The following is a 17,032-nucleotide window of genomic DNA, read 5'->3' as shown; positions in this document are numbered from 1 at the left end:
ATAAGAATCTTGTTGCAGACTACCTCTCAAGAAACAGGTACAATGAAAGAGATATTGGCTATGATGACCAATCTTTGCCAAAAGATGGAAAAAATAGAAACAGAAGTACAAATATTGAAAGAAACAGTTAAAAGTCAGCAGCATGACTCAAAATATGCGGAGCTAAGTCAGCAGCATGACTTAAAACATGCGGAACTAGAAGGTGACGATGGGAAACACCTAAAAACCCAAAACAAAAAGATATATACATCTGCAGGGAGCTCAACTACAGCAGGAAGCACATCTACAACAGAAAAAGAGGAAGCTAAGGTAAAATATGCAAATACAAACATGAATAAATTATTTTCAAAACCATATACTCCTCAGAATACCCAAAAAGATACATTCGTCCCTCCACAGACAAATACCTATAAAGCCAGCCTAAACTCTCAGAAACAAACATACAACCACATCACTAGAACTTATATAGAAAACATATACAAAATACAAACCTTCCTAAACCGAAATCCCAGAGCTAAAGATACAAAAAGCCCCAATGAAGATTATATAACCCAATATCTACAAGGTTATAATAAGTTAATTGCACAACCCGGAACAAATCCAAATCTAGAAGCAACTTGCTACAACTATGGACTATTGAGTACCGTATATACAATAACAGGGGAAGAGATATCTAAGATACCAGAACTATATAAGGCCTTTTTACAGTACAAAAGAATAACTAAAGGAACTCTATTTTATATAAAGTTCTACTCAGCTACAGCGGAAATATTATATGATGAAATCAATCAAGCCAACAATACAAGCTATAAAGATTGGACTAACTAGGGAAATGATAATCCCTGAAAAGATAGATACTCAAGAGGAAATACAGAAATTAGATATTCCAGAGTTCTACGCAAATAAGAGAACTATTGGAATAGCTACCATACTGAATGAGATAACAAACAATTATCTAAACGAAAATGCAATTTGGAACTACTATAATAGAGATCAGACAATCATCTACTCAAACTGCAGAGAAATCCGAGCAAAAGATATGGAAGATTTTACACATTAGGCCAACAGAAATGGCCAACACTAACTTTACACTTGGCCTATATTGATTCGGCCGACACAAAATGATAAACTACTACTGGCCCTTTACTTTATTATTGGCCGACATAACTTTTACATATGGCCATCTTATCTTCTGGCCGACACTACACGACAAAGTTATGTCGGCCAATAATAATGTAAAGGGCCACTAGTAGTTTGTCATTTTGTGTCGGCCGAATCAATATAGGCCAAATGTAAAGTTAGTGTCGGCCATTTCTGTTGGCCTAATGTGTAAAAATATTGTATAAATAGAGGGCTTCTCCCTCAGTAATAAATAAGCTGAATAAGCTACTTACTCTCAACTCTCTCTTATTCTCTCTTATTCTCTTAAAAAATTGCTTCCACCCATAAAACTAAAACTAGGTATAAATATAAAAAACCAAGACAAAGATATTATGTAAAAAACTATAAAATAAAAAGACCATATAGACCAAAAAGAAAATCATCACAATGTACTTGCTACAATTGCGGAAAGATAGGACACATAGCTAGAGATTGTAAGTTACCCAAAGATCCAAAAAGGAAGCAAATTGCAGAAGTAATTATAGATAATGACGAATATATGCAAATAGAATACATAGACTATGAATTAAGTGAAAATGATAGTATATATGAAGTATCATAAATATATTGTGAGAACAGATAATACACAGGTAAAATGGTGGATAACTAAAAAGGTAGAAGATTCAGTTACAACAAATGAAATAAGAAGATTGTTATTAAATATATTAAATTTTTCATTCACAATTGAAATAATTAAAACTTATAAGAATCTTGTTGCAGACTACCTCTCAAGAAACAGGTACAATGAAAGAGATATTGGCTATGATGACCAATCTTTGCCAAAAGATGGAAAAAATAGAAACAGAAGTACAAATATTGAAAGAAACAGTTAAAAGTCAGCAGCATGACTCAAAATATGCGGAGCTAAGTCAGCAGCATGGCTTAAAACATGCGGAACTAGAAGGTGGCGATGGGAAACACCTAAAAACCCAAAACAAAAAGATATATACATCTGCAGGGAGCTCAACTACAGCAGGAAGCAGATCTACAGCAGAAAAAGAGGAAGCTAAGGTAAAATATACAAATACAAACATGAATAAATTATTTTCAAAACCATATACTCCTCAGAATACCCAAAAAGATACATTCGTCCCTCCACAGACAAATACCTATAAAGCCAGCCTAACCTCTCAGAAACAAACATACAACCACATCACTAGAACTTATATAGAAAAATAAAAAAATACAAGATATAAAATCTAAAACACCTATAAAATATGTACATTTAGGAGGAACAGAAATATTAATAAAAGCTTGTTTTAGAGAAGGAATGGATACACCTATTGAAATATACTTAGCAGATGATAGAATTATACACCCTATAGAAAAAAGTGTAATTAGTGCAGTAAAAGGAAACTTAATATACCAAAAATTTAAATTTATAATAAGTGCCAATTATACAGTAGCATTAACAGATAGAAATACTCCCCTAAACGGCCTTCTTGCCTATTGGTTTCAACCATAGGATGACATAGTCTAGGCATACTTATTCGCAGAATATTTCTGTAGCAAACTTTCTAAAGATGGTTATTAGAACATTATTAAAACATGATAAACAATTATAATCAACAAGAGATTATCAGGAATAATTTGGTTTAGCTACTCATGAACTTAAATGAGTATACCTGTTTATGTAGATTTGTTGCTTCAGATTTGTTCTCCATATCTTATTTGATTATTATCTAGCTCTGATACCAATTATGGGTGGAAGCGATTTTTTAAGAGAAAAGAGAGAATAAGAGAGAGTCTTCAGCTTATTTATTACTGAGGGAGAAGCCCTCTATTTATACAATATTTTTACACATTAGGCCAACAGAAATGGCCGACACTAACTTTACACTTGGCCTATATTGATTCGGCCGACACAAAATGACAAACTACTAGTGGCCCTTTACTTTATTATTGACCGACATAACTTTTACATATGGCCATCTTATCTTCTGGCCGACACTACACGACAAAAAAAAAGAAAGTATTTTTGTAAGTTTTATGTCTTTATTAAAGTAGTTTGTCGTGTAGTGTCGGCCAGAAGATAAGATGGCCATATGTAAAAGTTATGTCGGTCAATAATAAAGTAAAGGGCCACTAGTAGTTTGTCATTTTGTGTCGGCCGAATCAATATAGGCCAAGTGTAAAGTTAGTGTCGGCCATTTCTGTTGGCCTAATGTGTAAAAATATTGTATAAATAGAGGGCTTCTCCCTCAGTAATAAATAAGCTGAATAAGCTACTTACTCTCAACTCTCTCTTATTCTCTCTTTTCTCTTTAAAATAGCTTCCACCCATAATTGGTATAAAAAGAACTGAAAACTTTTTTGAGCAAAATGAAATACAAAGTCAGTTGATATACAATTATGATGAACTAGATACTTTTTTAGCATACATAACGATCCCTAACTTCTTTTAGTTTATTTTCAACCATAACCAGTTGTAATCAGTACTCTACGAAGAGATACAAAATAAAATGCAAGAAATAGAATTTAAAAAACATAATATACACTGAAATGAACACAATAAACCGCTACAAAAAATAAATGTACAATAAACAAAATAATTTAGAACTAAACAAGATTAGCAAGCCTTAATAAATAACTGTTGTATTTTAATTGTTTCACTATCCCCGCGTACTATGTGAGGCATGTTATGCTTTGGAGATGTCTCCCTCTCACTAATGGCTCCGACATCATTCTTCTGCTGATCATAGTTTCAAAGAAGTGCAGTGTATCTTGATCGTAAAAATATTGTCTCGAAGTTTCCGATCGGATATAATGAACGAAACATATTTTTTCATAAAACAAGCTATACTGATGCTCAGAAAGACAATCAACCATGCAACGTTTAATTTCGTTATTAACATAACACTGCATGCGGGGTGCAATTTTTGAGTGGATTTTCGCACACAGTAAGTTTCCTGAGTAAATAAATTATGCAAAAAGAAAACATTTAACTTAGGAAGCATATATATACAAAAAGTATATCATAATATAACGTAGAAACTACATCACATATAAACAAAATATGTCATAATATAACTTAGAAATCACATCAAACAAAATAAAACAAGTACACAATAATGAATACAAAAAATACCAAATATACTTATATAGAACCATTCTGAAATAAAATCAAATAATTGCAACTTTATAGTATATAGGATATTTTGTTATGACAATTTGAATACAACTTTATTAATAAATTAAATTGAAACAACATATAACGTATCATGAATACAAGTAGAAAAAATATATTAATAAAGTAACATGTAACTTAGAAACCACCAAATACAAATACAAAACATATAGCATAGTGAATGCAAACTCATCAAATAAAGTAAGCATGAATACAAATTGAAATATAATCAATATTCTTAAAAATTATGAATATAAAATATGTACAATGAAAATATTAATGAAGTAACATGTAACTTAGAAACCACACAACACAAAAACAGTAAATGTACCACAATGAATACAAAAACATCAAGCAATAAAGCATAAATACAATCTGAAATAACATCAATATTCTTAAAAATAAATACAACTAGATAAAAGTAAATATGCATCCTTAATTGACTGAATACGGGCAATATTCTACAGTGTTCATGACTAGAGAAGAATACATATATATGATGAATTTAAACATGTGGGTTTAATATCAAAACTAACAGCATATCCACTAATACAAACAAAAAAAGGTTAAGATTTACAATATCCATATCTACAATCCCATTTATCCACCAACAATAGCAACACAATCCTAAATCTACGGTTATGTTCTAAACTTGAGGAAGGTTTTGCATATGGATCAGGTCATGTATAAGCTTAAATTGTCTCTCTTCCGTTATTTTAGCCGCTGATTAAATATTATTATTCGTCATTCTTTAAGTAATAGAGTGATTAAAAGATAGAAAATCGCTAGAAAATGAATGATTAAGTTGGATAGCTCTTGAAATCCTCTTTGACTCGGTCAACAAGAGGGATCTCGAGGTTTTCAATATCCAAAACCCTAAATGAGATTGAAGAAGTAACTACTCAACTTAACAACAAAAAATTTGAATGATTTAAATAAAAACAAAATCAGCAAACAAACCTTAAAATCAGAATAAAATACCTACCTTAATCAGAAGAATTATTGTGCATATCTTTAGAGATATATTTTTCAATTTGTGGAAAAAAATAGGCAAAAGAACGGAAGAAAAAGAATCAAGGGTTGAAAGAATGATGAAAAATTGGAAGAGGGACGATAGTATTTTTTTTTTTGAAAACATATGAGAAAAAAGCTGTTGGAAAAAGGTAATTAATGAGATAAAAAAGGAACTAAAATAGGATACACCTTATTTTCTAAAATATTGACATTTTGACATTTTTAATAATATTTATAAAATGTGGATATTTTTTACTAATTATGTGAGGATTTTTAACTAAATTGCTAATTTTTCCTATAATATTTATAATTGGATATAAAAAAAGGCAACTTTCACATATAGCAAACAAAAAATTCATATTTGTATAATATAGCAAACTTTGCATAATTGCGCTCCATAGCAAACATAAAAACTGTATAATTCGCTATACATATAAAAGTGTATAATTCGCTGGCCTAAATTGTATAATTCGCTAGCCTAAATTGTATAATTCGTTGGCCTTTTTCTCTGCAATTTTTGAAGTAAAATGTTTGTAAATTGTATAATTAAGTGTATAACACGAAGATATACATTTTTGCATGTGTATATACAATTTTCTCTCGCTTTATACAAAACAGAAACAGAATTATACACTTCTGTGTATAAAGCGAGAGAGGCGAGCGAGAATGGAGAGTGGCGAGCGAGATTCCTGGGAGAGAGACGCTGGCAAATTTTAGATAATGTTTGCTATGGAGCACAATTAAATCAAACCCTAGCTATTCCATTTAATTTAGGTTATTAGTTTGCTATTTTATACAATTTTCCCTATAAAAAATCCAATCCAAATGTCAGCCCATTAAAAAGTAAAAGAAAAGGCCCACCCAATTTGTCAATAGATAAATGCCTAAATTCACCAACTCTCAACCCATTGCAAAACTTCCTACATCACAACATTTTTAGTCCAGTCGATTTTTTCCATTGCCAACGATTGATGTCTCGACGCCACAAACCTCAATCTTAAAATTGCATTAAAAATCTATTTTTTAAAAAACAAAACTGATACACTTTAAACTTTTAATTTATGATAAAAGAAAGGCTCATAAGAATTATATTCGAACCAAAATAAATCAAATCGAACTAAATCAAATATAGTTCAGTTCGATTTCGGTAGGCATTTTCATTAAACCAAAAACTTAAAAACCAATATTTATTATAGAATAAATATTCTCTCAATTTTGATGGATCATATATTTATTCATGGTGTCTGTATACTTATATAGTAGATGATTTAGTGCGTATTGTTTTAGCTTATACACAGAGGATCAAATCATCAATTCTTATAATCATCGGTTCTTACAAGTATAATGTTTTTTGTTCACAATCTTGGATGGAAATTGAAAATGCCATCAGTAAGATTGCAGCACAGATTATATGTAATTTACTTTGATTATGGTAACGGTATAGTTCCAACTTCTTATGCTAGTGCATTTTGTATGTATTGAACGGGACCGAATAGAGATAGATGCTTTAGACTGACTCGCAAAAGCATATTCTCTAAACTATTAAATGTACTTATATTCTTAATCCTGATATAACTATTACAATTTGTATATCTTAACTATCGCTTTGATTTATTTAAAGGTGAGATTTTGAGATGGGTCAATATTCCTGGTAAGTTGAATGTTAATATTATATATTGATGAAATAATAATTTAGTTGATGACATCCATGTCTCGTTATAGAGATTGATTGATAAGATTTTTTGAAAAACTTATAAGTTTTCATCGTGTCAAACCTTCAAAGTGGATTTATGAATCGACACATGAAATAAGTTAAGTTGTGCTCTAAAGGAAATTAATCGTTAAGTTAAATTCATCAGAAATTTAGTTTATTAATTAGTATCTGAAATATTAACATGGGGAATCACATAAGTGTTTGATAGGGAATTACGAAATATAAATAGAGGTGTGCAATTAGGAATTCCTAGTTGAATGATTTGTAATTTATCATGGTAAGAATAATTCAAATTAATTATTTGGAATTATTTCCATAATAGTAAGTATCAGTAATTAATTTGTTTGTCCCTATAGTGCCCATATTAAATGAGAATTGAGAATCCTAATTCTAAAGGGAAAAGGGGAGAGGAGTTATTTTCTTTTAAATAGAAAACTAATGTGTATTTTTCAGTCGAAGAAATATAATGTGTGTTTTTGTTCTCCTCTTTGGACCGCAAAAAAAATCTCTATAATTAGGGATTCTTCTAACCTTAGAAATTAGTTTTCTATTCTATACTTTCCAACTCAAGTATTGAGAGAGTTCAGATGTGAACTTGGGATCACTGTAGAAGACCATAGCTATTGTCTATCTTGTAGATTCGCTTGAATGTCTGTCTAATTTGGGGGCTCGCTTGAAGGAATATGTTCATGCTTCAAGAGGTACTTATCGAATTAAATTTGAGCAAGTTTATGTGTTCTAGCATAAACGATTTGGTGATCTATTATTCATATAAGAAGTAAAGATCCAAATATGCTTCTACTGTGCATATAGTTTTCCAAAAGTTGTTATCTCTCACTTAGACTCTCTTTTACGACCGGGGAGAATCCCCTAGAAGTAACATGGCATACTTGACCTCTCAGTGGTCTTATACAAGCCCATAGTCATCATTCATTGCAGTGTCATAAAAAATTTGGTGGAAAATTTAGAACTTTTCATAGAACATCATATGGTAGAAACAACACTTTCTATAAACATAAAATAGGTGAATACATAGTTAGACTCTAAGTCTCTTTTGGCATGTTAGACTCAACATTAATAGAGTAGAATAGGGACACGAACCTTATCAATATAAAATGATAACTAAGGTATTACATAAGCTTTAACAATAACTTGACATAGGAAATCCTTGAATCTTAAGGATCTCTTTCTTGAGCTTGAGAAACATGTATCAAGCCCTTCACTTTAACAAACATCCTCTAGTCATCTATCACCTACACTTTGTGTAAAAAGATGAAGAAGAATTGTGTTAGTACAAGAATGCACTAAGTGTGACAATCATGCAAAACCATGCATTTAAAGAGGACATTTTAATTAGAAATCATGTAACATGCCTTTTTAAAGAATCTGCATAAACATTGACACAATTGCACAATATAGTTCACATACTTTATATAGGCATAGATACTATTCATGACAACACACTCAAGCCACTTACATTACATTTAAAGCACATAAATCATGCTCATAACATTCTCTTATTATTACTTAATTCATTAAACCCTAAGTAACCCTCAAGTAATACTCGGTGCAATGCATGAATAGTGTCCCATTCCACCATCCACACTCAAGCATCACCTTAAGGTCACCCAAGGTGAAAATTCATACAACCTTAATTAACTTGAACTATATATTCATACAAGCATAACATACCATAAGACACATAATTCACATATGAATCAACATAATCCATGAATCACATATGAGACTCATTCCAAAACAATATACAAGTCAAGACTATAAATACCATCACAATGAGGCGCTAGTCAACATTAGCATATTTAAACTTCATTTCATTAAGACATCATAAGACCTTACTCATAATTCTAAGACTACTAGTGCAATGTACATCTGAAGCCCCATTACCTCACACATACTAAGTAAACTCACAAAAGAGACCACAAGCATCATCATTTTGTTCATATATCAACACGAACACATAAGATAACTACATGCATATCAAGTAAGACCTTCATCATATATTCAATTAGACCAACATTATGCATCTAAAGTTATACCTCATCATATATACACATAGGACTCATACTATTCATTTTATCATAACAACTATGTCAATGTCATAGTGTCATGCATAAAACATATACATGTAGAACACCTTCCTAGAACTCCCTTCAAGAGCTACTTGTGCAATGCATAAGTAAAGTCGCATGCCCTCACCTACTCTAAGCAACTTTCCTTGTGTTATGCTAGTTATAGTTCCTTACTTTACTTCCATTGTCCATTTTACTTTAGGAAAACCCTAACCTTAACCGACAATAAGACCATGTGAGCTAAACCTTAATTCCGATGTCATGGAACCCCACACCGAAAGAAGGTGCTCTACTTGCCAAGGTAGGACATTAACATCATGCTAGCATATTAGGTTGATCCACTTGCTAGGTCCCATAGAGGAAACATAGTTAAGGAATTAGGATATGTATATTGAAACCCTCTTTCTGCCATTTGGCATTGTAGTTTCAACCTCATGAGGACATTTGGTGAACAAGCCTTCCTCATTAGGAAGGGAAAACCCTCATTTATTAAGTTCACTCGGTGCTAAGCTAAGTTCCCTTTTGAAAAACCTTTATTAACTTTACTTTCATAAAAAGAGGTGTTAGGAGATTTACCTCTCATATGCATAGCTCAGAGGTTATTGATAAGAATTTCCTTTCATTAACCTAACTCATGTGAGAATATCCTTTCACTTGAACATAGAATATTCATATAATAGTCTAGTTTATAATACAATTGAGCAAACCTTTCTAAAGACTCTACTTACTAGATTACCATACATGCTTCATTCATTCATTCATTCATGTGTGTGTATGTTTAATTATATGAGGAAACCTTTCACATCAACATATTTAGTCACTACACATATTCATACTTCATTGAATCATATACCTGACATCCTAACATATGCTTTCATGTTCATAGCTTAATCATGCATTCATATTCATGCATATAAAGAAATCACCCTAGGAAGTATCCTATCAAAGTACACATGTGCAATATATAAGTAAAGTCCCATACCCATAACTATACTAGTACACCTATCAAGTCATCCTAGTTAAGATACCTTTTTCATACTTTCATGAACATATTATACCTTACATGCATAGTAGTAGACAATAGTGCATATGAGAACTATCCTTTCATTCGTCACCATGAATCTATCCTACTCAAGATATGCATGAGGTGTGTGTGTGTGTACATTGGTCAACATGCTCACATAATGACAATAAACATAGCATTGAGGCAGACACCCTCTAGGGATCACAATACACATTAATCCATAGACCAAACACAACATTATAACATAGGAGAGAAGATCATTTTTATCATTTGAATCTAAAACTCCTAATCATGCTTTAGACAACACATTCATATATGGGTACATAGGTAGGGGGTCATCCATAAATATAAGTTCATCAATTATAGACACATAGACCATACCTAACCCTTACACCTTTATTAAAATGTAGTAGAAATTATCAACACCTAGAACATGATACTAGATTAGAAAGCTAGACATATAACTTGATCATTGTGTGATCACCATAACCACACTTCAAATACCAAATTTTTCCTTCAAGGACATTATCATATCATATAGATATTGAAAAGAAAGTAAACACCGCCACCAAAAGTGGATCATACCACACAATGTACAATTCATCAAAAATTCTATACAAAGTAGAGGAATCTAGTTCATTCGTACTAATTCTCCAAGCCTTGATCATCATTGATCAATTACCAATTATTCATCATTAATTCATATATAGAATAGTAGAAATAGGCATATTATCATAATCGAATCATAATTCAATCAACCTAACATCAAGATCACAATGTCCACATTATAGGCTAAATTGAGAATTTGGAAGGACCATGGGTTCTTCATGAAATTAGATTAAAAGTCATCATAAAAACTGTACCTAATCATCAATTCATCATTAGGATTCTTTTTAAATCATTTTGACAATGAACTCATGGCTAGATTGAAGGATAGGAATTTGAGTCATGAAATCTTCTTTGAGAACCTTTGAAGGAACTCCTTATATGAATGGTTAACTAAGAATGAAGGATTACCATACCTCATTACATAAGAAATCCATTGAAACTTGAAGAACAATCCATCAAAATCCATCCCCCAAGCTGTTCTTGAGCTTCATCTCCAATGGAGGTGTGTAGAGAGAGTTTGTTTTAAGAGGGAAAGGTGAAATTTGAAGAATGAATTGGAATTGGGTTTTCATGCTATTAACCAACTTAATATACCTAAAATAACCTATAATAACCTATAATAACCGTCTATATTCTTTTTAGAACGTGGGGTGAATTTCCCATTCACCTCTTAAGTGATTAGCGTTTCTTGACAGCATACAGGTTCCAGACGACGAAGGCAGTCAAGGGACCGTTGGTGGGACGATGGATGCACCTCCGCTATTTTGGTTATACAAGGATATTTGGGTTCTTAATATTACAGATCTAAGTGTGGAGCGACGGCCCCCATCGACGGGGCGTCGATGCAAGCTCGTTAAATGGCACTGCCAAGGCATTGTACTACTTGCATTTGTGTCCTCTTGAAGGAGCCTTTGGGTGATCCTTTGGGAGTCGTTCCCGGACGTTTCGAACTTAAATATGATCATACACATGTTAAGGTACTTCCCTATCAATTTGAGAACCAATCAACACGTAAAACATGCAAAGGCACACTAGAACACACTAGCACGTCTAAAGACTAAACACACTAGCACGTCTAAAGACTAACTTTCGAACATCTTGGACGTTCTTGGATGTTGGAGCTCCATATGACTTCAATCAACTATACATGTTGAAAAAAACTTTACTAAAATATTTTAAACCTTTTTAGGAACATATGAATATCAAGAACCTTAATTCATTTTGAGGGTCCTTACCATATCCCCCACTTGGGAACATTCGTCCTCAAATGACACTTGGAACATTTTAAACACTTAAAAGGACTCAATGAACCATGTAGAAGCTCAAAACATTCAAAACATCATCACATCATAGTCAATGCACCAAACTAACAAGGAACACCAACTTCATACCATTTTGTACTCAATGCAACACCAACAAGTAAAACCTTCATTCACTCACTTTTCAATACATCAAATGCATAGACACTTCTCATGTTCATAGGAGGAACATCCTTCTCCTAATCATGACATGTCTTTACATTTAATTTCATTAAGAGATCAATATGTAATAACCTTTTAATCACACATAGTCATGATCAACATTATCACTCAAGATGCAAATAAGCAACTCATACTCAATGCTCATAGATTGTGAGTAATGTAGATCAACAAGGATCCTTATCACTTAGACATAATACCATCAACGCATATATAACATTACCATATTTTATTATGTGTAAGGAGAAGTGTCCTTCCCCATCAACATACTAACATGTCATCATAGAGATCATGTACAACCAATGCACAAAGGTCAATTAATTTTAAAGAGAAATTGTCTACTTCTCACCAAGGCATGCTTATACTTTCTTCCTAATGAAGTCAATATGGTAAATCACAACACACACATCACAACAACAAAAATTCATTTCATATAATTTGAAGTTGTATCATGAAATTAGTTTTCATAAACATGCATCAATTAAGGAAATTCTTGCAAATTATCAACAGACATCAAGAACATTAGCTAGACATACCATCACTTCTCAAGAGTGAGCCTACATTAAGACCTCCCAAGTCACTAAAGTCACATATTTTTAAGACTCACCATTTTTCATTTAAAGGAGACTCAATTTCTCATTGATGGCCTAAAACACCACACAATATAAGTGACATCAATCATGCTCCTTAAATTATCTCATGAAGTCTAATGAACATTTATCATATTAAGATGCATAAAAACATGAGAAAACATGAGTGTGATCAAAAATCCATTTTCATGCAATGAAAACCTTTCAAAACATGCATTTCATAGTGTCATTTAAGACATGCTTAATATATGGAGAACATACAACTTATACTTATATGCAAAACCCCCATCATGAACACGCCACTAGGAACTGTTTGGTTTAAAGTTTGAGTAAGAATAGAAGGAAAAAATAAGGATATATACAACCTTACTACTCACATCATCATCCCCCACTTAGGTTGAAACCATTTTAGAGAAACTTATCTGAACCTTAGCGAACCTTAGCTTACCAACCATAATAATTAAGCACATCATCCATCTCTTGGGATCCAAGATAATGCACACCCGTCATTAACATCACCTAAAGGATGATTCTCAACATAGAGAATTTCAAGGGAATTCAACATAGGACCATTAAGGCACTCAAAATCTTACCATCTAGGCACATTATCCCCCACTTGGGGTAAGCCTAGTCACATCATGCCCTTAAACACCAAGGTCAAGGCACTCTTCACATAAGAAGGTTTGACATTTTTGTTAGGGTTTACACTCCTACTCTCATATCAAACAGCCTACTAAATCAATCTTCAAGAGGTTTTACCCAACAAAATGAGGCCTTAATTACACCACGAATACCAAGGATAAATCCATTGTTTTGATCAAGCACAAAACACATATTGGAACTTCTTAAGGTCCACTACAATCTTTTCCTAATCATGCTTTAGACAACACATTCATATAAGGGTACACAGGTAAAGGGTTATCCATCAATAGAACGTCATCAATGATAGACACATAGACCATTCCTAACCCTAACACCTTTATTCAAACGTAGTAGACATTATCAACACCTAGAACATGATACTAGATTAGAAGGCGAGGCATATAACTTCACATTGTGTGATCATCATAACAAGAATTTTCCATCAAGTCCATGATCACATTATATAGAGATTGACAAGAAAGTAGAATCTGCCATCATAAGTGGACCATACCACACAATGTACAATTCATCATCAATATTATACAAAGTAGATGGATTTACGTTAATCTTACCAATTCTCTAAGCCTTGATCATCATGATCAGTTATCAATAATTCATCATCAGTTTAGAACTGAAAATAGTAGCAATAGGCATATTGACATAATCGAATCGTAATTCAATCAACCTAACATAAAGATCACAATGCCCACATTATTGGCTAAATTGAGAATTTTGAAGTATCATGGGTTCTTCATGAAATTGGATTGAATATCTTCATAAAAACAGTATCGAACCATCAATTCATTATCAGTATGCTTTTGAAATCATTTTGACAATGAACCCATGGCTAGATTGAAAGATAGGAATTTGAATCATTAAAATCTTATTTGAAAACCTTTGAAGAAACCCCTTAGATGAATGGTTAACTAAGGATGAAGGATTATCATACCTCATTACATAAGAAAGCCACTAAAACTTGAAGAATAATCCATGAAAATCCATCCCCCAAGTTGTTCTTGAGCTTTATCTCCAATGGAGGTTTCTAGAGATAGTCTGTTCTGAGATGGGAAAGGTGAAATTTGAAGAATTAATTGGAAATTGGTTTTCATGTTATTAACCATGTTAATATACCTAAAATAAGCCATAATAACTTTCTATACTCTTTTAGAACGTGGGGTGAATTTACCAGTCACCGCTTAAGTGATCAGTGTTTCTTGACAGCAAGCAGGTTCCAAACGATGAGGGTAATCGACGGATCGATGGTGTGACGACGGCCTGTCCTGTACCTCCATCATTTTGGTCAGAGAGTGAAATTTGGGGGCTTAAGATCCCACACCTAGGTGTGGAGCGACGACCCCATCGACTGGGCATAGTCCTATGAACGGGGAATCGATGCAAGCTCGTCAAATGGCTCTGGCTGCGTTTGGGTCCTCCTTAAGGACCCTTTGGGTGGTCCTTAGAGAGTCATGACCAGACGTTTCAAACCTAAATATGATCATACACATGTTAAGGTCATTCCCTATCAATTGATCACCAATCAACACGTAAAACATGCAAAGGTACACTAGAATACAGTAGCACGTCTAAAGAATAACTTTCGAACGTCTTGGATGTTCTTGGACGTTTACCTCCAAATCACTTCAAATAAAATATACATGTTGTAAATAGTTTATTAACATATTTTTAAACTTTTTAGGCACATGTGAGTCTCTAGACACCTTATTTCATTTTGAGGGTCCTTACACTCCAAATATGCATTTACAACATTCACAGTCATTCCTTTATTTCTTATTGAAAGAAAATTTACCAAGCTATTTTCTCATGCAATTTTTGTTTAGCAGCGCTTCGTCGTAACAAATTGATTTTGTACTAGATCTTGATAGAACTTATCATGAAACCCTCGTTGAGTGTGTATCTTTTCAGGAGCTCTTTCATAAAAGTTCTCTCAAGCATACAAAACAAATCAATCTTCGTTGTGATTCTCCCACTACGACTAAGTACTACTATTATAATCACACTTTCATATTCTTGAGTTTTAGTATTTTATTCATAATCTTTTGATATTGTAACATTAACAACTTTTCATAAAGTGTTCTTTTAATTTGCTCAACATCACTCCCACTACTTGACATAGTAATTTTCTTATGTCTAGTAACGTTTCTACCACTACTAAAAGGTAATGGAACATCAATTCTAACATACCCATTAGATGTTCTTGAGCGCCTGAATTTATAATTGACTAATTTGTTATTTCTTTGTTCAATTTTTGTAAAACAAGTTTATTTCTAGGAAGATGATTTACTAAATGATTCTTTTCTAGAAATTCTACAATTCCGTTAACAATTGCCTTATTTTCTTTAGTACACTATAATAAATCTTGTTTCATTCTTTAGGATATCCAATTAACACACACATTCCACTGTTAATTTCAATTTTCCTATTCTCTCAGTCAGCACATGTGTTGGACAATTCTATATCTGAACATGTCACAGATTAGACTTACGTCAAATACAACAAGTTCTATAGTTGTTCAAGATACTGATTTGAAAGAAATTGAATTCAAAATGTGACATGTATTTATTAGAACATATCCCAAAAGAAACTAAATAACTCAAATAAGTCGATAATTAATTTTATCATCTTCGTAAGAGTCTACTTTTTTTCTCTTCTACACCAATCTATTATGCAGTGTCTGTGTAGACAAATGAAATGTAATTATTTTGTAAGATAAGTGACTCATGAACCCTGCAGAGAGGTTTACGTCACTATAATCGGATTGCATTGACTTTATATAGATTTTTCATGATGCTATTTTCGTTTTTCTCAAATATTTTGATCAGTTTATCAGTAGATTCTGATTAACAAAGTACCAAAAAATATATATTCATATCATGAGTAACCGTTTGTAGAAATCTCTAAATACTCAAATTCACCTCTTGCCCTGATTGTTCATTTACCTCACAAATCAAAATAGAATAATTCTAGCTTATCATTACCACTTTTTTCCTTTTAAGAGGAAATGTCTCTTAGTCATTTTTCCTTCTAAACAGAACTCACATGTTGGAAGTGACTTCACTTTAAATGATCTGTTATGTCCATCTATTATCCAACCTTGAAATTATGTTCAAAATATATAACTTAGACGTCAGTGTACATAAGTTTCATTCAGTCTAAAAGATACTTTCTCTTATGAGATAGATTAATAAAATTCAGTTTATGCGATAATATCAATAAAAAAATCACACATCAGTCTACCACAAAAATGAAATATTCATTAAACTCAATGATAGGAGAGTTACAAACAAATATATCAAATATTCATCTCTTATCTAGTTAGAAATTAAAATGATTCCTTCTTATATAAGGTATATGTATAATGCAGTCTTTGAATTAATAACTTATATCTACCAAAACAAAAGCTTAAGTAGTACTAAGTGGTTGCATATAGTCTATTAAGAATATGAATATAATATATTAAATAGATCATAATATTTCGAATAATTTCAAATAACAAAATTCATGGCTCATCTATACATACATACATATATATACATACATACATACATACATACATACATACATA

Source organism: Solanum pennellii, chromosome 9, assembly GCF_001406875.1.
Source record: "Solanum pennellii chromosome 9, SPENNV200".
Lineage (NCBI taxonomy): Eukaryota > Viridiplantae > Streptophyta > Magnoliopsida > Solanales > Solanaceae > Solanum > Solanum pennellii.
The sequence above is the reverse complement of the archived record's forward strand: the minus strand, read 5'-3'. Positions refer to the sequence as shown.